Source organism: Lathyrus oleraceus, chromosome 4 (genome assembly GCF_024323335.1).
Source record: "Lathyrus oleraceus cultivar Zhongwan6 chromosome 4, CAAS_Psat_ZW6_1.0, whole genome shotgun sequence".
In the NCBI taxonomy this organism is placed as follows: Eukaryota; Viridiplantae; Streptophyta; class Magnoliopsida; order Fabales; family Fabaceae; genus Lathyrus; species Lathyrus oleraceus.
The window spans coordinates 112,729,071-112,754,992 of record NC_066582.1 but is presented as its reverse complement, the minus strand read 5'-3'; positions in this window follow the sequence as shown (position 1 = coordinate 112,754,992).

The window sequence follows — 25,922 nt, the reverse complement described above, 5'->3', positions numbered from 1 at the left end:
GCTCTCCAGCTGGTTTTTCCCCTGGAAGTATAATACCGGACGTCTGGTTCCTGAACCTGTTTGTGTTAGAATTGTCTGTTTTGTCAGCATTCATCAAACATAAATCACGCATATTCATGCATATTCATAAAACATTCAGATATTCATGTCGCATTTCTTGCCATATATCTTTTGTTTGTCGTGTCTCCTGCGACGGGTGATATAGATCTCTTTACAGATCTCCCCAAGCAGATGTCGGGTGTTTAAAATCTCTCCATATAGAGTCAACCCCATAAGCAGAAAATGTTTGTCTTTCCTTCTGCAGTTCCCCACTGAGATATATCCTCGTGGATGACGGTTTCTTCCGTTTCCTCCCAACACATAAATTGGGATGGATTTTTCCTATTTGAGCTATATCCTCATTAGGACGTGTCTTTATTCAGTCCGTCTTTTCGGATCATTCCCGAATCGACTATTTGTCAAAAATCTTGTGCTTCCCAGTGGGTTGTTCCCCAGCGGAATGTTTTTGGGCCTCTGCCTACAAACCAGCAGTTGTAAGTCCTATCTTTTCCTGGCTTTCTAAACAGAATTTGTGGTTATACACCTTTTATTCTCCAGCCAGAGTTTTTGGTTTTCTACCTACTACCCGGTAGTTGTAAATCCTATTTTCCTGCTCTTCAGCAGTTTGTGGTTTGTTATAAACCCTATTTTGGTTTCCCGTGCGGATTTGTGATTTGTTCTATCCCCACGCGGAGTTGTTGGTCTTCTACCCAGTATTCGGTAGATGTAAACCCTAAATTTTGTGGTTATCTTCATTCAATATTTGATGATGATTTTCCTTTGCTTGTATAAGTTGCTCAGATCAGCACTTATATCCCTAGCAAGTTTTTTGTGGATAATTGCCGTATGCTAGCAATTTTATCCCCAGTGGGTCTTTTCACCGTATGCTCGTGATTTGTTCCCTGGATCATTGATTCTTTATCAATGCATCCCCAGCTAGTCTTCTTTGGATAATTGCCGGATGCTTGCAATTTATCCTCAGCAGTTCGCCTTTCATTTACCCTTTTGTTGGTAATGTCTGTTGCTCCTTTTGATTGGTTATCATTATATACCTAATTTGGTATCCCGATGCCTTTCTGTTCGGTTGATTTATCCTTTGTTAACCCTTATACCGGTTGTGGATAATCTTCCATGCGAGTATATTATTCACGGTCTGCCGGTAATGAATAATATATCTCATGCACTCTTCAGTCGAAGCCTTTTGTGTTTCCCCAGTCGAGTAAGATTCGTTATTTCCCTTTGTGGAATCGAATATTCTTATTGTTGGATAATTGCCGGATGCTTGCAATTTATCCTTTGAGTTGTCTTTCGTTTACCCGTATGCTTGGTATCGATTGTCTCTCTTTTTGGTTAGTCACCTATTATATACCCAGTAACCGGTATCTCTGGTGTCTTTTCCTTTCGAGTGTATTATTCACGGTCTGCCGGTAATGAATAATATTTTCCCCAACTGAGCAAGATTCGTATTCTTTGTAGAATCGAATATCCTTCCTTTAACCAGTTTGTGTTTCGGATGATGAGTGTTTTGGCAGTGAAAACCAATTCACGGTTTCGGTAGATCACCTATTATATACCCAGTAACCGGTATCTCTGGTGTTTCTTACCATGCGAGGTTATTATCTACGTTCTGACGGTAATAGGTAATATATCTCATGCGAGTATCTTATCCACGGTCTGCCGGTAATGGATATTATATCTCATGCACTCTTTGGGTTTGTGTCCCCATCTGAGTAAGATTCGTTTTCCCGTTGTGGATTCGAATGCCCATCCAGTAAGTTGTTTTGCTTTTTCAAGCCCTCCTTTTGGATGATGAGTGTTTTGGAAGTGAAAACCAATTCACGTTTTCGGATTTTATCCTATAAACAACCCAGTAACCGGTTCAGGATAATTTTCCTTTCGAGTATATTATTCACGGTCTGCCGGTAATGAATAATATGTCTCATTTGAGTATTCTATCCACGTTCTGACGGTAATGGATATTATATCTCGTTCACTCTTGAGTCGATCTTTTGATTTGTTTTCCCCTCAGAGTAAGATTCATTTTCCTTGTGGAATTGAATGTCCATCCTATAAACGAGTTTGCTTTTCTAGCTCTCTTCAGGGTGATGAGTGTTTTGGAAGTGAAATCCAATTCACGCTTTGGTCGGTCACCTATTATATACCCAGTAACCGGTATCCTTGGTGTTCCCTCCCTTTCTGCTCCCTATTATGACCTCGGTCCCCCCTTGTGGAGTCAGATTTTCCTGAGTTTGTTATCCGTATGCCTGGTAACATCTCATGTGCTTTGTTGCCTTCACCCGTGGAGTTTTCTTTTGCTTCTCCTCAGGAGTCAGCTTATGTCTCTCCAATGGATTTATTTTCCATTTGGAATTCTTTTCCCAGTGTGAGTCCTTCACTCCCCCAGTGAGTTCTCCAATCCCTTTTCCGTATTCCCTAATCAGAGTCGTGTTTTGTTCACGTTATGTCAGTTTTATCTTCCCCAGTTTGGAGTCGTGTCTTGTTCACACATTTCTTTTTCTTTTATTATCCCCATAGAGTCTTATTAGAGTCTCTGTTCCTGGTGAGTGTACTACTCCGATGGATCGTCTTTTCTTCTGTGTGAATCATATTCCCCACAGAATTTTTGTCTTTTGCACGCATACATCTGCATCATGAGGTCTCTTAGGGACCAAAATTTGTCTCATTACTGTTATTTAAGTCCATTCTACCGCGTCGAGATGAAGATTTCTAAACTTCACTTCTCCGGCTAGAATGACCTTAAATAGGGGCATCTGTAAGACCCCAATTTTGGGCCCTAAGATCCCTCATGGCCCACATCATTCATATCATAACCTCAAGGATCAATGCATGCTTTTGCTTTCCTCTTAGTGGGTAGATTGCCTTGTGGATTTGTTTTCTTGATCACCAAGCATACTGTGCATTTGTTTATCTTTGCTTTCATATGTTTATCATTCAAAAAGTACAAAAATATTGTCAGTCTAACCTTTTTGCTTGCAGTTAAAGTAACCATCAGAAATTAGGTCAAAGATGGTCAACAGTCAGTCAAAGCAATGGATGATGGCCATTCTTGTGGAATTTGGGCACCATGATCATTAATCAAAGGTTCATACAACTTGAGACATCATTTGAAGTCAAGGTCTCAAGGATTTAGGGTTTGGAAATCATCAGAAGAAGTTCAATCAGTCCAAAACCCTAGAAAAGTCAACAGACAGTCAAACTTGGTCAACAGTTGATTTAATCAAGGATTTAATGGATAGAATTGTTTTGAAGGAGTTCATTCATGCTTGTATAAGCCTCATCTATCATGTCAAACCTCATCATGGAAGAAAATCAAGTCAAATCAGAAATTGTCCAGAAATAGAAAGTGGACCTGTAATTTCAACTGCCAAAAATGGAAACTTCTTGATCTTAAACTTACATCATGATACAAGCTTCAAATGAATTTTTGCCCAACATGAAAGTTGAAGATCTTGTCTTCCCATTTTCAAAAAGTCCAAGAACTCTCAAATCCCATGTGTGGTTGTCAAGATATGATCAAATCATTTTCATCAATTTTTGAACTTCAACAAGCCATATCTCTCAAACCATAAGGCCAAATTTGGTGGGGTTTTTCCTACACACCACATTTTTCATCCTCTTTCCAAAAATATATATTTCATGACCTAAAACCTTGCCAATCAAAATGGCATTTTTGGACCTTTCGCATTTAAATTCAAAGTTTGACCAAAACTTTGACTTTTTGAGTTTTTGACTTTTTCTTGATTTGGTCAATTGGGAAATGTTCCATATCACATTTGTGACTTGTTCCAATTCCAAAACCATGTCCATACCATCATTCCATCATTATTTTGAATCAAAATGCACATTTGGCAATATTGCAAATAGAGGTACAAAAAGAGTAAAACCAGTACAACATGCTGCAGCATTCCATATGTACAACCAAAGCAGCAGAAATGCAGTCTGTTTCCAGCCTGATTGCAGGCCCATTCGCAGCAAACACACCCTCCATTTTTTCCATTTGTTCCACAATTAGCAATTTGCAAAATGATCATTACACACAAAACCAGCTTATCATTTGATTAAGTGGTATTAAACAGGTGATATATAATGGTTTTTCTGTCCAAACAAACCCTAGTTCTGCAGCCTACCACACAGAAAATAGACATTCTCCTCTCTCTTGCATTTTGGCATTTTGGCTCGAATTGGACAAATCATCAAAGCACCCAAGAAACCTGTGATCCTTTCCTCACCTAGACAGCATATTGAGTTCATTTCCACCATCAAAATCGTGCTGGAAGTTCCTTTTCTCCACTGTTCCATTCAAGCTTTCATCAATGGCAGAGCTAGATTGGAGCAAAGTTAAGCACTCTTGAGATAAGCCATCTTCACCATTCACTACTTGGAGTCCAAATCATCATCTGTTCGAGCTTGCCTTGGCCAAATAGTAGCTGCATCTTGAATTTCTTCAAAACCAAGTAAATGTTTGAATCTCTTTTTTTCACCAAATCATGATATGTTTCTGTTAGTTCTTTGTATCCTCATGATATTGCAACTTGAGTCATGCTGAATGATAGACTATGCTGTTTTTAAATCTTGATTTTTCATTTTGTGCACATATGTGTTTTCCCTCGAGTTGGTTTAGCCATGATGAATTAGAGGAAATGGATGCTATATTCATGTTGGGTATGACTTGATGATGTTTTTGTTTTACTTAATTTGGATTTCTGGACCTTTCAAATTTTCAAGTTGCAAGATGATGATGAATATATGCTGTCCATGTTGAACATTACCCTGTCCAGAAATGTGTTCGATTAAGCTTTGTTGTGTTGAATGGTTGATGTTAGATGATGATGGTTTCATATGCCCTGCTTGGTTGGTGATGCTAGATGTGTTTTGTTCATATTTCTTGTTCGAGTGCATGTTATACCCTGCTGTTAATACCATGCTGTTGTTTGGTCTGCTGTTTGAATGATTATGATATCATGCTACTGTTTCCAAAACATGCCCTATCCAGAAATTCCATTTGTTTTGTCGTTGGTTAATGATGATGCTATTACTATACTATGGCAACATTGATTGATTGTTGAATGTTAGTGATGATGTTGCATGAACTTGGTGAATACTGTTGCATTAAAGCCCTAATTCTGTCCAGATTTCCACAGGGTTGAAATGTGTGTTTGCTGTTGGTTGAAGCTGCTAAATGATGATATGTCATGGCCATGATTTTTTGTTAAAATGCTGTTGTTTCTAAAACCACTTGTCCTGTCCAGAATTTTGCCTGAATGTTGTATGAGTGTGTTGCTGTTTAGATGTTCATCATTGCCATGTTTGTTTGTATGCTGTGTTGAGATTTCAATTGCTTTGATTGTTTGAGAATGCCAAGCCGTGCTAATAAAACCCTACTGCTGTTATTTGAACCAAGTACTCATGTCCAGAAAACCCTCATGAATTGCATTTGGTATGTGGTTGTTAGGTGCTAGTATCATGCTGCTTGCTTTGCCATTGTGTGTTTTGCTCGAAATTTGGCATGTTGATGAACCATAAACATGAAACTGAAGGATGAAATACTACTGCTATTGATGAACCCTGCCATGCTGTTAAACCTCAAACTGTCCAGTATTTTTTTTCTTGATGTTTGTCTGTTGGTGTTAGGAGTTTGTTTTGGTGTTGGTAACTACATAATGAACCATGCTTAAAAATCCATGAAACATGTTGTGTGCTGTTGTTTATTTTGTTTGAATGTTGATGAACAACCATTGGCCAGAATTCTTATGACTATGTCAAACTTCACTTGATGATTTTGATGAACATGCTGCTGCTGCCCAAACTACTTGCTACGCCCAGAATCTTTTTGTCATGCTTGTGTTGTTTGATGTTTATGACATGAAGCACATTAAAGTTTTCCTGCTGTTGTTTGTGTGTTGTTGAACATCATCATTGCCATGTTGGTTTGGGTTTGTTCGATTTTCAATTGATGATAACATGTGGATAATGATATGCTGCTGTTACATGAACATAACCTTGTCCAGAATTTTTTCTCATGTTTTTGCTTGGTTTGTTGTTAGTCAATGTTTCGTGGCCTTGATTATTTGTTAATGCTTTTGTGCATGATGCTGACTGTTTGCAATACCCTGCTGCTGTGTTGCTATCTTGATATGCCCAGAATTTCGAATATTCTTAGTTGTTGCTCTTCTGCATGATACTGTATGGACCTACTGCAATGCCAATGCTGCGGTTATTTGAACCATGAACCATGACTAGAAACTCCCATGATTTTGTTGTGTTGCTGTTGAGTACAACTGCTATGCTGTTTTGTGCTATTGTTTTGATGCACATGATAATGATGAATGATCATTACCATTGCTGTTGCTTGCTATTGTTTTTGATGAACATGAGTGTGTAGCCATGCTGCTAAAAAACCATGTTGCTGTTTGAAATCCCATAAATATGCTCAGAAATCCATGGCATTGTGTTTGTCGTGTTTGGTGGTGGTTGTTCAATGTTACATAATGCTACGCCCTGCTGTTGTGTTTTTGCTTGTTTTGATTTTAGTTTGATGTTTTTTTAAACATGATGAGCACATGATAATGATGGTTGTTGCTGTTGTTTTAAAACCAATACCCTGCTGTTGTTTCCAAGCCAGGCTGCTAGAACCATGTTGCTGTCTTGGACCTGCTTGCTAAAATTCATGCTACCAATGTGCTTTTGCTTGGTTTGCTGTTGAATGATAATGATGTTTGTATGCTGTTGAAATTGTTGGTCGAGTTTGTATGCTGCTTTTGTGCTATGCCTTTGCCATGACAAAACTTTGCTGCAGTTTAAAACCATATGATCATGTTGTTTTGCTGTTAGTGTTTTTGGCCAGATGCTGAATTTGTTTTTGTTCATGTCCATGAATGATGTTGTTTGAAAATGCATGCATGATGTTGCTGTTATGATGAGCTGTCCAGAAATCCATTGGTTCGTGGTTGGTGTGTATAGTTTGTGGCTACTTGATTTGTTGCATAATTGTTATGATTATATGCTGCTATTCATTTGTTGTTTTTTGATCGAATGTTGAATGCCATTGCCAAACCCTAATGCTGCATGAACCCAGAAAATATGAAGCTCATTGGTTGTTGCTGGCTTTGTTTACTGTTTCATTGGGGCGAGCCAATCAGGACATTTCCTGGGCGCCCCTGAAACGATGTCGTTTCGTTAAATGAAAGCAAATATTACCACAATGCCATTGTTGACCTTGTTTGACCATGCTCTTGTTCATACTTGTTCCAATTATTCATCAACTTCCACAATTCATTTTAAATTCATTTTAACTCCAAAAATTGTGGGATTTTTTTGCATTAATCTCATGAAGATGTCTAGTATTTGATTATGAATTTTAATTATTTTTCCATGGCCTGGATTTTAAATGATAAATATTCTCCCAACATGTAAGATTAATTGGTACATCTTACCATTCCTTTTGTGAAATGGTCATATTGCATCCAATGCCTTTGAAATTTTTTGTGGTGAAACTAGACACATTGACCTTCATTTCCATATAAACTTTGTGCATTTATCATTTGTGGATTGATAGTTATGATTTTTTGAAGTTGTGTGTTGCATTTGGTGCTATACCATGATCATGCATTTTCACAATTTTTGTTCACACACTTCCCTACATCCAAATGACTCTAAATTTTGCATGAATGATCCCTTGTATGTCTAATTGATGTATGAATTTTCTTGGAATTAATCTTGCTGTTTTCCATTTGATTGAGAATTTTCTTCCATATGTGGTCATTTGTTGACTTTTTGTGCTATGCCTTGCCAAATCCTTTGTGAAATTCTCAAATCTTATTGTATGACCATGAAATTTCATATGTGATAACTAGACATCTCAAGCTTTGCAATGGTGTTAATCTCATTCATTTCTCTTCTGTTTTCAAATTGATATGATTTTTTGAAGTTGACCTATGCTTGTTGACTTTCACCATGCTTACTTGAACTTGGCTTGACTTCATGATTTTACTTGATTGCCTTCCCCTCATCCAAATGCATTGAAATTTGACATGCTTGCTATGTTAGATGTTAGGATTGAGTGTGATTTATTTCATGATTTTTGAGATTGCTTGAGTTGACTTTTGAATGAGGTCTTTGCTGTTGACTTTTGTATGCTTCTCTTGCCATGCTTTGCATCCTTTTGCATATGAAATGATCATGATGCATGATTTTATTGTGAATCCAATTGAGAATGCTTCTTGAATGTTTAAACTTGGTTTGGGTTGACTTTGTCTTGCTGCCTTAACTTTTTCTTTCATCTTTGACCCTAGGCTAGTCCTAGTGGTCTTCTAAGCTTATGTTGAGTTCATCTGTTTCAGGTTGAGCTACAATACCCCAAAGACCTTTCAATTTTGATTGAGTTGATTTGTTTATCATGTGCTAACATTTGTTTTGTAGGTGACTCATATGCTTGAGTCTTTGTGCCTTGCACAATTGGTCCCACTGTGTGACTATTGGTTCATTTCCTTTTGGTTTTGACTGTTGACCTGTTTGCTAATAAGTTTGACTTTTGCAGGTGCTTTAGTTGCTTAAGTTCTTTGAACTTGATTGCTTGCTTTGCTTTTTAGCATTTGCTTTGAGGTATAAACCTTTCTTCTTCATGTAGTCTGGAGACCCGGTCTGTTATTTGACCGGGCAAACTGTCTGAAGTCCTCCTTAAGAGGCAATGCCTGTGTGTGTTTAAATTTGTCCTAAGCAGGAAAAGTCCTTCAAGTAAGGCAATTGGTGGAAGGTAGGGATAAGCAATCTATCCCCCACTATTCAGTGTGTCCTCTCTTTGCTCCCATTACATGGTTGAAGCAATGAGATAAATACCCAAGATCTAATCGAGTCAATAATGTGGAGAGAGTTCCTACTTTCTGAACTCCCACACTTTCTTTGATGCTCTCTCTGATCTGAGATAGAAGCAATGAGGCACACCCCTCATCTCCTTTTCATCTGCTTCACCTGAGCCCCTCAATGGCCAGGTTAAGAGCGACCTTTACCCATTACAGTAGACTTTCAAAGTCAAACCCTCTTGTGTGAGCCCCCATTGTTTGGCTATAGAGTGTGCTGATTGATATTCATTGCTTGATTAATTGCTTCATGTGCACTTGTTTGCCTGTATGCTATGCATTTATCATCATCATCAATTGCCATTAGTGCATGATCATATCATTTGTCTGTGAGACTTTTGTCATTGCTGTTTACCCATTGAGGACAATTGTAAGTCCATTGCTTTTGGCATTTGCTCCTATGATATGGAAGGATAGAGTGTAAGACCTCATTGGTCACTCATATCTTCTGTTATCTGTTTGTATGTGAGGATACAGTTGTAAGTCCCTGTAAGTTGGCATCGGTTATCCTGTGATCATAATTTGATCTGTTTATCTGTTTGTATGTGAGGATACAGTTATAAGTCCCTGTAAGTTGGCATCTGTTATCCTGTGATCATAGTTTGATCTGTTTGTTGTATGTGAGGTTGCAGTTATAAGTCCCTGTAAGTTGGCATCTGCTTTCCTGTGATCATAGTTTGTTTATCTGTTTGTGTGAGAGGTTGCAATTATAAGTCCCTGTAAGTTGGCATTTGCATTCCTGTGATCATATTGTTTCTTTTGTTCTTGTATGTGAGGATCCATTGTAAGCCCCTGTGATGTGGCATTGGATTTCCTGTGAGCATACTGTGGAGTTAACCTAAGTCCAGATAGATTGGCAGTTGACTTCCATATCTCATTTTCTTGTTTTCTTCTGTGGAGATTGGTGTAAGTCCATTGAGTGGCATCTGATATCCTATTTCTGTTTTAGGAGACTGGTGTAAATCCATCTATTGGTATCCGGTATCCGCTTTTTATTTCTTTGCCTATGGAGATTAGTGTAAGACCATTGAGTGGCTTCTGATATCCCGTTTTGTTTTAGGAGATTGGCATAAGACCATTGATTGGCATCCGATATCCGCTTTTGCTTGCTTTGTTTGTTTGTTATTATTAATTGCTATTCCAAAGGACACACTTGAATCATCTGCTATATGATTTCAAGAAGTGAACCTTCTAAGAAGTTTTACTATCCATCCTTCATCCATTCATCATTCATTACGTCTTAGAATCTTTTCACACTTTATCTTTCAAACTTAACATAAGTGTTGTGCAAACATCTTCATGTTTTCTAACTAAGAACCTGGACTCAAGTCCTTGACCTTTTTTCAAACTCCATTTCATAATACTTATTTGAATTGATCTTAATTATATTTTGACTCCATTTTTATAATCATAATCAGTAACTCCACTCATTCACTTGTTTTGGCTTTGTCCATTAATCTTTTCATACATGAGCTATAGGTTTGATTTATCTTAGTGGTTGATGTTAATCTCACCTTCTGTCTTTAGTGATTGAATTGTAAGTCTTCCTCGCCTATTATAGGGTTAACCCCTCCCTGGCCAGTTGAAGCTGTTCTCACATGGTGGACGTTGTTGTTTGTATAAGGTTGAGTTTTCTCCCGTGGATAACGTAAGACCTAGGGTTTGTGTTTAAAATTGAACCTAACCCACTTTTGGAAATCTTTTAGCCGAACTACGGCGTTCTGATCCTTACCTTTGATGGAAGGTACGTAGGCAACGGGTTCATCCGTTCGAACCCAATAATAATAAAACTTGTATATTCTTTTCTCATCATCCCAATCATGTTTGCACAATATTTTTGTCATAACAAATAATAATCTTTCACAACAAGTGTGAAAAGGGCTCCCTAGGAGTACCTAGGACGTAGTGGGTGCCTAACACCTTCCCATTGCGTAATTTACCCCTTACCCAGAATCTCTGATCTTTTTATTAGTTTTCTACGTGTAAAACTTCTTAGGCTTTTGTTCGCTTTTTAGCCAATCCTTTGGATAAATAAAAGTGCGGTGGCGACTCGAAAAATTTCAATGTATCTCATAGCTTATGATTTAATCGATAGATCATATAGCGACGAATACACCGCTACAATAGCTAATGTTTATGAAAAGCTTTGGCAAAAGTGGCCATTGGAACCACAAAAATAATAATTGAGTGAGTTGTATTTACAAATGAAAAGTATTCACAAAATAAAGTCAAAGTTGACTTAAGATTCAATTCAAAATAAGTGTTATGAAAAGAGTTTGAAACAATCAAAGGCATAGTGCCTAGGTTTCTAATTTTGAAAACAATGTGAATGTTTGCACAAAAAGTTTGGGTTGGGTTAGAGTGGAGAGAAGAAGAGAAAGGCTAGGTCCTAAACATGCAAAGATGAGGGAAGAGAAATAAAACCACTTGGAGTTCCCTTCTTGAGATCATAAAGATGATCCAAGTTGCTCCTTTCTTTTGGACTTAGCAAGCAATAAGTAATTAACTCAAGCAATCAAGCAAATAATCAATCAAGCTTCTAGGAATCTTCCAATTGGCTTTTGTCTCTCTCACTTTGGATGCTCATGACAATGGTCCTTATAATTGGCTCAAGTTTAGGATCCCTATCACACAAGAACACACAAATCAAAAAGTTCCACAATGCAATAAAAGAATGGACAAGAGTGAGTTTAGAATTATGGGTCCTTTCAATTCATCTTTCAAGATTAAGAATTCTAAAGGCATGAGGCCTAGTTGCTCTTCAACATATTTAGCATTCTAAAGGCATGAGGCCTAGTTGCTTTTGAAACTCCATTAGCATAGGTAAGGTCCTAAATCTAAGTCCTTTCTCCATTTGCATTGGGTTCACACAAATAAAAAAACAAAACAAACACAAGGCAATAGTATATACACAATAATGTGCTCAAGTGAGCAAAAGGCAAATAGCATAAACATAAACATGAGCTCAAGTGAGCAAAGGGAAAAGACAAATGAATTAATGAGCAAGAAATTAAATTGCATTAAAGTAAATTTGAAGAATTAAATGCTTGAATTAAAAGTTAGTAATTAGTAGTTAGTGTTAGTGTGCCATAAGGCAATTTAGCGCTATGTTAAGCAATCGTAAGTGGACTAATGTAGTAGTCACACCTATCTGAGGCCGGTCAATAAAACTATAGGCAACAAACACAAGTTAGAGACCATGACTAGTAAGCCAAGCTCCTACAACTTGCCATGCCAAAAGAAAAGAAGAATGATCTTGTATGAATTGAGGCTTTTTTCTTGACCAAGAAGCAACCTATCTCTAATGCAAAGCAATTCACTTGATCTTTGATCAAGATGAATTTGATTTGGATCAAAGAAGGTTAAGCTCCTCATATGCCAAGGCTAACCACCAATCTTTAACTCATTGATCAAAAAGAAAAAGAAAGAAGAAGAAGAAGAAGTAAAATGTACATAATTGAAATTCAAATAACATAACCAATACACATTGATCAAACATGAATGGAATCAACATCAATCAATGGTAAACAGAAGTGAGATGAAGCTTAGAAGTCAAGAAACAATCAAAATATTTTTGGTAATTTTTGGAATTAAAATAATACTTGAATTAAAATAAACAATTAAAGGTCAAACTTCAAATCCAATTCAAATCAACTTGGAAAAGTCCAATTGGATCATCATAAGTCTAACATGGTCAAACAAGGTTTGACAAAAAATTTCATCATTTTTTGAAAACAGAAACTAATTTTAAACAATTAAAAATGAAGAAAAATAACATAATTGAACTAAAATCTCAAATAAATCTCAAATCAATTAAGAAATTGATGAGAATATTTTTCATAGATTCATCATCATTCAAAGATGTTAAGAATATATTTTTGGCATTTTTGAATATTGGAAAGCATTTTAAATGAATTAAAAATAACCAGAAAATAAATAATTCAGATAAAATATTAAATGGAATCATAAAAAGTATTAAAAATCATTTTTAGAAACTAGAATTTAAAAGGGAAGTTTTTAAATTGGTCTCATATTTTTATGATTAAAAATGAAGAAGTTATGAATTTTTAAAATAAAATGGAATAAAAGAAATAAAAATGGAAATTCCGAAATTGAAAAAAACAAGGAGCGTCTGATCAAGGCTCATTAAATGACGTGGCTGATCAGAAGGCTGTATAGCGCGCGCTCATGGTGAGGATTTGTCAAACGCGAAGCACCAAGCATCAAAACAAGTCATAACGTTCAAGTGCTGGGATTAGATCAGAAGCAACAAATCAAATGGCCATGAATTCATCCACGTGGGGACGGTGGTGGAAACCACCGTCTTCTCTGGCGAGACTCACAGTTCCTGCCAGAATTGCAGGTTTCAAAACCTTCACCAAAATGCACGATCTATACATCTTTAGAAAGCTGGGGTGATGTACATCACCCTTGTAACCTTAGTTTCTACTCTAGACTCTCATAGAAGGAGAAATATGAGATAGAAAAATGAGGTGTTCAATCTGAGTTTGCTCAGTTCATAAAATTAAATGCACAAATCAATTGCCTCTCACATGAGGACTTCAGAGGTACCAAGCAGTGCAAAAAGTGATCAATATCCAACGAGTTTCAAATCAAAACAGTTTGAATAACAACCTTTGAAGTGCAACTTTTTAATGCTTGATCTACTCCAATTCTTTGGTGCAGCCTGCTCTTGAGGTAACAAAGAAGCTAGACTAAGGAATTGAAGTTCAAAGATCAACCAATGAAGTTGAAAATTGAACTTGAAAAATTGAGAGAAAAATCAAAATTCCTTTAATGGAGGTTTGGGATTTCACTTCTGCAGAACTTCAGGCGCCTTTAGGTTGAAGTTTGAAGTGAATGAAGCCTTCTATTTATAGGCAAGGATGATGCAAGCCATGAAGAAACTCGTGTGCATGTGAAGTTGGGTCCTCCATGCATGGGCATGTACAGGCGCATGGGAGGCCCAAAATCCATTGCAAATGCAAGCTGAGATGAGTGTGAGGTGGTTTGGATGTGCAGATTTCATTGTATTAACTTGTGCATAAAGATTCAACATGGTTTCCATAAATGATCACAAAACTTCACCTTTTCGAAAATGCCATTTGCCAAATTGAAACATAGGCATGTGGGTAATGGTTGGAAAGGTATTGAAATGAAGAACAAATGTTATGTTGAACAAAAATCCATTTGGAATTGGGAAAATATTGAAAACAGGCCATGAAGTTCAATGTACAAAACATGTGAATGAGAATTTTGCCAAAATGGACCAACTTCAAGCCCTTCTGTTTCAATGATTCAAGCCTCATATGACAAAACCTCCAACATCAAAGTTGTATATCTTTTCAATATAATCAATTTGGACTTAAATTTTGCATCATTTGGATTTTTTATGAGAAAGTTATGGGCACTTGAAGTTGGACTTTTTCACATTTCACTGACTTTGGTCCAAACTGACCTATAATGTTTTGTATTATCACATGTGTTTCTTTTAGGATTATGAAATTTTGTTCAACATAACAATTGAATTAAACATATTAAACTTTCCAATTCATTTGGTCCCACCTCAAAATCATGAAAAATGAAGGAGTTAGGTCCTTGGGAAGTTGACCCATAATTAGGGTTTCGGTCAAAATGACCTATAATGTTTTGAAAGGAATGATGACCTTACAAGTTTCAAATGGAATTTCGATGAACATAAAAGTTGTTCATATGGTTATTAAGAACATGTTTTCTCTTGGGGTCATCTTCATTTGACAAACACATCAAAAGTTAGGTTTCAGTGGATTTCAAAATAGTCAGATGAATTGACTGATCAACTTCTCAAGTCCAAACTTCAAATATTGATGAATTAATGATTGAGGACACTCACATGGGCTCATATATGCATGAAATAATGAATGAAAGAACTTCTTTTGATTGTATTTGATCATATGTTGAGGTTGCTTCATGAGCAAGGCATAGTCAATGCATAGTTGAATTAGGGTTTCCTTGGAAAACAATCCTCAAGCCATTTGGTTTATCTTGATCAAATTGACAATTTGAGATACTTGGGAGGCATATATGATGATTGAGAGTGTTGGGAACCATTGTCATGCTTGCTTTCAACTTCATCTGGCCATATCAATGAGTATAGGGGCCTCCTAGGAGCCTTGGATCACATGATTGCTCAAGCTTCAAAACAAAACAAAGTTAGTGACATATTTTTATGCTTTTGGTTAGTAAAAAAAATAAGAAAAGCAATAATATACAATTCAAGCATGCTTGGTGGTCTCAAACCAACTCACACAAGTCCCAACCCAAGGGTAAGGAGCCAAGATGCTATGATCCTTGAGGCAAGATGCAAAGTGCAACGATATGATGCCATGAGGGATCTTAGGGTTAAAATTAGGGTCTTACAGTTATCTTCAAAATTAAGCATTCTAAAGGCATGAGGCCTAGTTGCTCTTCAACATGTTTAGCATTCTAAAGGTATGAGGCCTAGTTGCTCTTGAAACTCCATTAGCATAGGTAAGGTCCTAAATCTAAGTCCTTTCTCCATTTTGCATTGGGTTCACACAAACAAAACAAAACAAGCACAAGGCAATAGTATATACACAATAATATGCTTAAGTGAGCAAAAGGCAAATAACATAAACATAAACATGAGCTCAAGTGAGCAAAGGGCAAAGACAAATGAATTAATGAGCAAAAAATGAAATTGCATTAAAGTAAATTGCAAGAATTAATGCTTGAATTAAAAGTTAGTTATTAGTAGTTAGTGTTAGTGTGCCATAAGGCAATTTAGCGCTATGTTAAGCAATCGTAAGTGGACTAATGTAGTAGTCACACCTATCTGAGGCCGGTAAATAAAAATATAGACAAACAAACACAAGTTAGAGATCATGACTAGTAAGCCAAGCTCCTACAACTTGCCATGCCAAAAGAAAAGAAGAATGACCTTGTATGGATTTAGGTTTTTTGCTTGACCAAGAAACAACCTATCTCTAATGCAAAGTAATTCACTTGATCTTTGATCAAGATGAATTTGATTTGGATCAAAGAAGGTTAAGCCTCTCATATGTCAAGGCTAACCACCAATCATTAACTCATTGGTCAAAAAGAAAAAGAAGAAGAAGAAGATGGAAATGGAATGTACATAATTGAAATTCAAATAACATAACCAAAACACATTGACCAAATATGAATGGAATCAACATCAATCAATGGTAAACAAAAGTGAGATGAAGCTTAGAAGTCAAGAAACAATAAAAATATTTTTGGTATTTTTTGGAATTAAAATAATACTTGAATTAAAATGAACAAATAAAGGTCAAACTTCAAATCCCATTCAAATCAACTTAGAAAAGTCCAATTGGATCATCATAAGTCTAACATGGTCAAACAAGGTTTGACAAAAAATTTCATCATTTTTTGAAAACAAAAACTAATTTTAAACAATTAAAAATGAAGAAAAATAACATAATTGAACTAAAATCTCAAATAAATCTCAAATCAATTAAGAAATTGATGAGAATATTTTTCATAGATTCATCATCATTCAAAGATGTGAAGAAAATATTTTTGGCATTTTTGAATATTGAAAAGTATTTTAAATGAATTAAAAATAATCAGAAAAGAAATAATTCACAAAAAATATTAAATGGAATCACAAAAATAATTAAAAATCATTTTTAGAAACTAGGGTTCAAGAGAAAAAATTTGCAATTGGTCCCATATTTTTGTGATTCCAAATAAAGAAGTTATGAATTTTTAAAAATAATTGGAATAAAAGAAAATTAAAACAGAAATTAAAAATAGCAAAAATCCACAGCGCTTGGATCTTGGTTCATTAATTGACGTGGCGCATTTGGTGGCTGGGAGGCGCGCACGCATGGGACACTTGAGTCAACAGCGAAGCATATTGTATTAAATGAAGTCAATCAAACCAAGAACCAAGATTAGATCTGAAGCCATGGATCCAAGGGCCAGGAACTCATCCACGTGGGGACGGTGGTGGAAACCACTGTCTTCTCCGGTGAACCTCACTGTTCCGGCCAGAGTTGCAGGTTTCACAACCTCAACCAAAATGCGTAATCTATACATCATTAGAAAGCTGGGTGATGTACATCACCCATGTACCCTTAATTTCTACTCAAGATCCCTATAGAGAGAGAAATCTGAGATAGAAAATGAGGTGTTCAATCTGAACTTGCTCAATTCATAAAATTAAAAGCACAAACCAATTGCCTCTCTCATGAGGACTTCAGAGGTACCCACCATTACAAGAAATGCTCAATATTAAGAGAGATTCGAATCAAAATAGTTTTGAATATAAACCTTTGAAGTGCAGCTTTCAATGGCACGATCTGCTCCAATTCTTCAGTGTATCTTGTTCTTGAAGTAACAAGGAAGCAAGGCTAAGGAATTATAAGTCAGAGATCAACCAATGAAGTTGAAATCTGAGCTTGAAAAATTGAGAGAAAAATAAAAATTCCTTTAATTGAGGGTTGGGATTTCACTTGTGCAGAATTTCAGGTGCCTTTAGGTTGAAGTTTGAAGTGTGCAAGGCATTCTATTTATATCCAAGGGTGATGCAATGCCATGAAGAATTTGTGTGCATGTGAAGTTGGGTCCTCCATGCATGGGCATGTACAGGTGCATGGGAGGCCTTAAAAGCAACTGGTTTTGCATGCTAAAGTCACATGAATCAAGTTTGGACGTGCAGATAGCCATGCAATGGAGTGTGCAAGAAGATTTTACATGTTATGCATAATTGAAACCAAAACTTCACCTCTTCGAAAATGCCATTTGCAAAATTGAAACATAGGCATGTGGGTAATGGTTGGGAAGGTCTTGACATAAGGAACAAATGTTATGTTGAACAAAAATCCATTTGGATCTGGGAAAATATTGAAAACTGGCCATGAAGTTCAATGTACAAAACATGTATATGGAAATTTTGCCAAAATGGACCAACTTCAAGCCCTTCGGTTTCAATGATGAAATCCTCAAATGACAAAACCTTTAACATGAAAGTTGTAGATAGTTTCAAGACAGTCAATTTGGATTTAAATGTTGCATCATTTGGATTTTTGATGAGAAAGTTTTGGGCACTTGAAGTTGGACTTTTTCACATTTCAATGACTTTGGTCCAAAGTGACCTATAATGTTTTGTATTATCACATGTATTTATTTTAGGATTATGAAATTTTGTCCAACATAACAATTGAATTAGACATTGTAAAATTTCCAATGCATTTGGTCCCACCTTAAAATCATAAAAAATGAAGGAGTTATGTCCTTGGGAAGTTGACCCAAACTTAGGGTTTCAATCAAAATGACCTATAATGTTTTGAAATGAATGATGACCTTCCAAGTTTCAAATTAAATTTTGATGAACATGAAAGTTGTTCATATGGTTCTTAAGAACATATTTTCTCTTGGGGTCATCTTCATTTGACAAACACATCAAACGTTAGGTCTTAGTGGATTTCAAAATAGTCAGATGAATTGAATGATCAACTTCTCAAGTCCAAACTTCAAATCTTGATGAATTAACGATTGAGGACACCCACATAAGCTCAAATATGCATAAAGTGGTGAATTAAAGAACTTCCCTTGATTGTATTTGATCATGGATTGAGGTTGCTTCATGAGCAAGGCACAGTCAATGCACTGTTGAATTAGGGTTTCCTTGGGAAGCAAGCCTCAAGCCCTTTGGTTTATCTGGATAAAATTGCAAATTGAGATAATTGGGAGGCATATATGATGATTGAGAGTTTTGGGAACCATTGTCATGCTTGCTTTCACTTTCATCTGGCCATTCTTTGAGCATAGGGGTCTCCTAGGAGCCTTGGATCACATGACTACTTGAGGTTCAAAACAAAAGATGTTAGTGACATATTTTTATGCTTTTGGTTAGTAAACAAAATGAGAAAATCAATAATATACAATTCAAGCATGCTTGGTGGTCTCAAACCAACTCACACAAGTCCCAACCCAAGGATAAGGGAGCCAAGATGCTATGATCCTTGAGGCAAAATGCAAAGAGCAATGTTATGATGCCATGAGGGATCTCAGGGTCAAAACTAGGGTCTTACAGATGCCCCTATTTAAGGTCATTCTAAAAGGAGATATGAAGGTTAAAATCTTCGTCTCGACGAGGTAGAATGGGCTTAAATAATAACAAAGAGACGAATTTTGGTCCCTAAGAGACCTCATGATGCATATGTATGCATGCAAAAATTAATACTCTGTGGGGATATATGTCCACAAAGGAAAAAGAAATCAGGAGAAACTGAAAATCCATATGAGTAATACACTCATAAATGGGACAGAGACTATGGGAACTTTATTGGGGAATAAAGGGAATAAAATGCGTGAGCAGGTCACAACTTAAAACTTGCCGAGAGACACGAAGGGATTCCATGAAAATAAATCAATGGAAAGACTCTAGCTGACACAAAGATGCATGTATTGGGGAATATGCCAATACAACAAACTATTCGCCAAGGTTACTTCGGATAAAAATCCGGACTCTGGCATGGGAAATCCATGAAGGACTCAGCTGAAGAAACAAAGAATAAGGTATTACCGATTACTGGGTGTAGCGGGGTATTCGTTACCATTAGAGATATTGACTAAATCTAAGGTAAACCATACAAGTCGAGTCGCCACCGCACTTCTATTTATCCAAAGGAATGGTTAGAAAGCGAACAAAAACCTAAAAGTTTTATCGAGTAAAAAACTAGTAAAAATGTCAGAGATCGGGGTAAGGGGGTTGGTTATGCAATGGGAAGGTTTTAAGCACTCAAAACATCCTAGGTACTCCTAGGGAGCCCTTTTCATACTTATTGTAAGGTTGATATTTTGTGAAAATTTATTTGTGCAAACATGATTGAAGAGATGAGAAGAGAATATACAAGTTATTTAAATTTTTGTGTTTGGATGGATAAACCCATTGCCTACGTACCATCTTAAAAAAAGATTAGGATCAAAACCTTGTAGTTCGGGGTAAAAATCTCAAAATGAGTTGGTGAATTGATTGGTCCAAAAGCCTTAAGGTCCTTTGTTATCCAAGGGAAAAAACTCAACCTAAAACCACAAATCCACCATGTGAGGATAGCTTCAACATGCTAGTGAGGGGTTAACCCTATAATAAGCATGGAAGACTCATTGTCCATCACTAAGGATATAGGTGAGTATTACATCTACCTCAAGGATAACTCAAACCTAATAGCTAAAGGTTATGAAAAAAATGATTAAGGAAGTGGCCATTGAAACCACAAAAAGACATTTGAATGGGTTATATTTACCAATGAAAAGTATTTACAAAATATGGTCAAAGTTGACTTAAAGATTCAATTCAAAATGAGTGTTATGAAAAAACGTTTGAAAGTCAAAAGCATAAGGCTTAGGTTTCTAATGTTTGAAAAGAAGTATTAAATGTTTGCACAAAAGTTTTGGCTTGGGTTAGAGTGGAGGGAAGAAGAAAAATGGCTAAAGTCCTAATCATACAAGAGATAAGGGTAAGGAAACAAGACCACAAATGGAGTTCCTCTCTTGAGATCATATTGATGATCCAAGTAGCTCCCATCCTTTGGAATATGCAAGCAAGATAATAGTAAGCTCAGACAATCAACATAATCAAACAATCTCCTTAGGATGTCCTCAATGTATCTTGTATCTTTCACTTTGGATGAACATGGCAATGGTTCTTCAATTTGAGCTCTCATAGAATTTCCTAGCACAAAAGCACACACATCAAAAGTTCCATGAAGTAAATCAAGAATGGACAAGAGTGAGTTTAGAGGTTTGGTCTTTCTAATCCATCTTCAACATTAAGGTCCTTTTACTCCAATTTGCATAGGGAAAATCCTAGAAACTAAGTCCATTTGTCTATTTCTTTGCATTTGGTCCACAACAATCAAAACAAAACACAAGCACAATAATATATATACACAATTATGTGCTCAAGTGAGCAAAAGGGAAATTGCATTAACATAAACATGTGCTCAAATGAGCAAAGGGGAAAAAGCAAATGAGTAATATGTACAAGAATAGTAGATTGCATAAATGTAAAGAGCAAAAAAAGTAAATGTTAATAGTTAATGGTTAGTGTTAGTAGTTAGTGTGCCATAAGGCAAATTTAGCGCTATGTTAAGCAATCGTAATTGGACTTATGTAGAAGTCACAACTATCTGAGGCCGGTCAATAATAATGTAGGCAACAACACAAGTTAGAGGTCTTGATTAGTGAATCAAACTCCAACAACTTGCCATGCCAAAAAGAAGATGAGAAATGATCTTGTATTGGTTTAAGTCATTTGCATGATTTAGAAAGCAATCTATCCTTAATGCAAAGCCATTCACTTGATCATTTGATCAAGATGAATTAGATTTGAATCAAGGAAGATTAAACCTCCCTAATCAATGCTAACCATCAACCTCTAACTCATTGATCAAAAAAAGAAAAGAAGAAGAAGAAGAAGAAGATAAAGGATATACATGAAAAATTAAAGTGCATTAAATGAAATGGAATGTACCAATCAACAAATGTTGACCAAAGATAGAGAAGATCAAGGTCAAACAATAGAAAACAGAAGCAAGATGAAGATTGGAAGTCAAGAAGTAAACAAAATATTTTTGGCATTTTTAATATTTAAAATAAAACTTGAATTAAAATATTAAAGAAAGGTCAAACTTCAAACTCACTTCAAATCAACTTTGAAAAGTCCAACTGAATTATCCTAAGTTTGACAAAAAATTTCAGCATTTTTAAAAGTGAGAAACTATTTTTAATCAATTAAAAATGAATAAAAATAACCTAATTGAACTAAAATCTCAAATAAATCTCAAATCAATTAATAAATTGATGAGAATATTTTTCATAGATCTATCATCATTCAAAGAGGTTGAGAAAATATTTTTGTATTTTTTGAATATCAAAAACTATTTAAAATGAATTAAAAATAACCAGAAAATAGAAAATTACTAAAAAATAGCAAATGATAAAATAAAAAATATTAAAAATCAATTTTAGAAACTAGAAATTAAAAGAGAAATAATGCAATTGGTCCCATAATTTTTGGACTAATATTAAAAGAGATATGAATTTTAGAAAATGAAATGGAATTTAAAAATGAAATAGAAAATAAAATCAGAATTAAAAAAAGGAAAAAAGCGTGAGCCCTTGGATCTGAGCTCATTAATTGAGCTGGCAGATCCAAGGATCCACAAGCGCGGACCTAGCGTATTCTATAGTCAATGCAACCACATGGATATTAAAGAAAAGTCATAACAATGAAGCATGGAGATTAAATCTGGAGAATGCATCGCACGACTCAGATTGGATCTGGAAAACGGACGGTGGCCAACACCACCGTCTTCTCCGGCAAGCTCCGGTGAGAGTTCAAAAATGCAGAGATTTAAATGTTAACTAAAATGCACGATCCTGGCACCATTCGAAAGGTGAAGTGATGTACATCACTCGTATGCCACTCAATTCCACTCTAAATTCCTATTAAGAGAGAAATCAAAGATGGAAGTTTGGTGGTGTTCAACTGAACTTGCTCGATTCCAACAATTAAACACACAATGATGATGCCTCTATAGAGAGGACTTCAGACAACACAAGATCAAGACAAATGGAGCAAAGTATGATGAGATTTGAAGCAAATTTCAGTTGAGCAAAACCTTTGGATTGTGAAGAATTGAGTCGCTCTCTTTGGTTCCTGTTGCAAACAGAAGCTTCAATGGATCAAATGAAGAAGGTCTAGGAACTTTAGATCTTAAAATCCAACCAAGGCAATTGAATTTCAGATCTGAAAATTTTGGAGAAAAATGAAGTTTGTTCCTTTGGTATGGGTGGGGATTCAATTCAGCAGGGATTTAGGCGCCATTAGGTTGAAGAATTGTGAAGGCAAGGCATGGTATTTATAGATGGAGAGAGCTGAATGCATGAGCTAACTCGTGTGCATGGGAAATGGATTTTGAATTGCATGGGCCTGTGTGAGCATGTGGAAGGCCCAATGAAGGCTGAAACAACTTGCTGAGTTCATGTGAAAGGAAAATGGACGTGTACATTTGATGTAATCAGCTCATGCATGGCAATTGGAATAGCTTTCACAAAATGCACTTAATTCTTCATGTCTTCGAAAATGATGCTTCCAAACTCCAAATGCAACCTTATGAGTAATGGTTAGAAAGCTTGTTGCATAAAGAACAAATGCTATGTTGATCAAAACTCAAATTGGGCCTTGGAAATTAGTGAAATTTGAGCTTGAAGTGTAGGGTGCAAAACATGCATATGTGAAGTTTCCAAATTTGGCCAATGTTCAAGCCCTTCTGTCTTAATGATGCAAGCTCCAAATCATAAAATCTTAAACATGAAAGTTGTAGATATTTTCGCGACAATCAATATGGACTTAAACTTTGCATCATTTGGATTTTTAATGAAGAAGTTATGGGCACTTGAAGTTGGACTTTTTCACATTTCAATGCATTTGGCCCAAAGTGACTTATAATGTTTTGCATTATCACATGTATTTCTTTTGATATTTTGCAATTTTTCTCAACATAACATTTGAATTAGACATAATAATATTTCCAATCCATTAAGTATCATCTCAAAATCATGAAAAATGAATGAGTTATGTTCTTGGGAAGTTGACCCAGAATTAGGGTTTCAGTCAAAATGACCTATAATGTCTTGGAATGGAGGATGACCTTCCAAGCTTCAAATCAAATTTTGATGAACATTAAAGTTGTTCATATTGTCCTTAAGAACATTTTTTCTCTTAGGGTAATCTCCATTTGACCAACACATAGAAAGTTAGGTCTCAGTATATTTCAAAATAGTCAGATGAATTGACTGATCAACTTCTCAAGTCCACAACTCATATCTTGATGAATTGATTATTGAGGGCACTCAAATAAGTTAAAATATGCATGAAATGATTAATTAAAGAACTTCCCTTGATTTTATTTGACCACGGGTTGAGGTTGCTTCATGAGCAAGGCATTGTTGATGATCAGATGAATTAGGGTTTCCTTGGGAAACAAACCTCAAACCCCTTGACTTGCTTTGATCAAAATGATGAATTGAGATACTTGGGAGGCATATTTGATGGATGAGATCTTTGGGAACCATTACCATGCTTTCTTTCATCTTCTCTTGACCATATCATTGCACCAAGGTTCTCCTAGAAGCTTTTTAACCCTTCGACTGCTCAAGCTACAAACAAGAAATGTTAGTGACATATTTTTGTGCTTTTGAGTTAATAATAAAAAAAATGAGAAAGAATGCATATGATCCAAGAGGTCCCAACCCAAAGACAAAGGGAACCAAGATGCATATGATCCTTGAGGCTATGCAAATGCAATGTAATGATGCCATGAGGGATCTTAGGGCCAAAATTAGGGTCTTACACTAGGTAATAAGCTCAAAGAGACATGTGATCAAGACCCGGTATAAGGGTGAGAGAACAACACGCTCAGGGAGAAAGAATATCTAAGACTGGTATAAGGGTGAGAGATATCAATCATCCAAACATCTGAGGAAGACCTAAAAGATATATTTCAACTCAGGAAAATCTGACTCCAAAGGGGACAAAAAGTCATAATAGGGAGCAGAAGGAAGGAACACCAGGGATACCGGTTACTGGGTATATAATAGGTGACCAACCAGGCGTGAATTGGGAAATATTTCCAAGACACTCATCATCCGAAAGGAGGGCTGAAAAAAAGCAAACTCGATTACATGATGGACATTCGATTCCATAAAGAAATACGAATCTTACTCAACTGGGGAAGAAAAAGACTTCGACTGAAGAGCACATGAGATATATTATCTATTACCGTCAGAACATAGATAACATACTCGCATGGAAGATTATCCCCAACCAGTTACTGGGTTAATAAAGGATAAATTGACCGAAAATAAAGTACATCGGGATACCAGTTACTGGGTATAAAATGATGACCAATCAAAGGGGGAGAAACAATCATTACCAAACAAGGGTAAACGAAAGATGACTCGCTAGGGATAAATTGCTTAATTAGAGTAATTATCCAAAAGATATATCACCAGTTACTGGGTGGTATACTCACAAAACGAAGGAATATTAATACCGAATATTGGATAAATATAACCAACAATGAGGGGATTACATCTACCGATTACTGGGTAGAAAACCACAGAAGAGAGTAACCGTCATTGGTTAGGATGAACAACATCAAGGATTAAATCTGCAAGGGGATAAAATGGGGTTTACAACTACCGGTTACTGGGTAGTAAACCACAGAAAATAGGACTTATAACTACCAGTTACTGGGTAGAAGGCCACAAAATTCGCTAGGGAGAGAATGAGCAACTACTGTTTACTGAGCAATTGGTCACCTGTACCACAGGGAACTGCAGGGGAAATAACAAGAGTAGTCAATCTAGGAACAAACTAGAGACACAATGAAACAATACTCAACCCAGTGAGGATATAACTCAGGGGAGTAATTCCATCCCAATACATGTTTTGGGAGGAAACTAAAATAATAATCATCCATGAAGACACAACTCAGTGGGGATGTGGAAGAAAAGATAAACATTTTTTGCCTATGGGGCTGACTCTATATGGAGAGATCAGACGCAACTATCTGCTTGGGGAAAATATTTCACCACTAGCAGGAGATAACAATCAAAGATATATGGCAAAGAATGCAACATGAATATTTGAATGTTATAATTATGCATGTATATGCGTGGTTTATCTATGATTAATGCTGACAAACAGACATATCTAACACCAACAGGTCCAAGAATTAATGGACAGACGTGCGGTACAACATCTCAAAAGAGAAAGTCAGGCGCACATGATAGAATCCAATCTGGTGGAGCAACAAATACCAGGAAACCAATCACCGCTGAGGAACGAGCGACGTCGCTGCCAGGGACAAAGACCACTACTAGGGGAACAAGCAGGATCACCGGGGATCAGAGACCGATGTTGGGAATAAGAAAAGGATCACAACC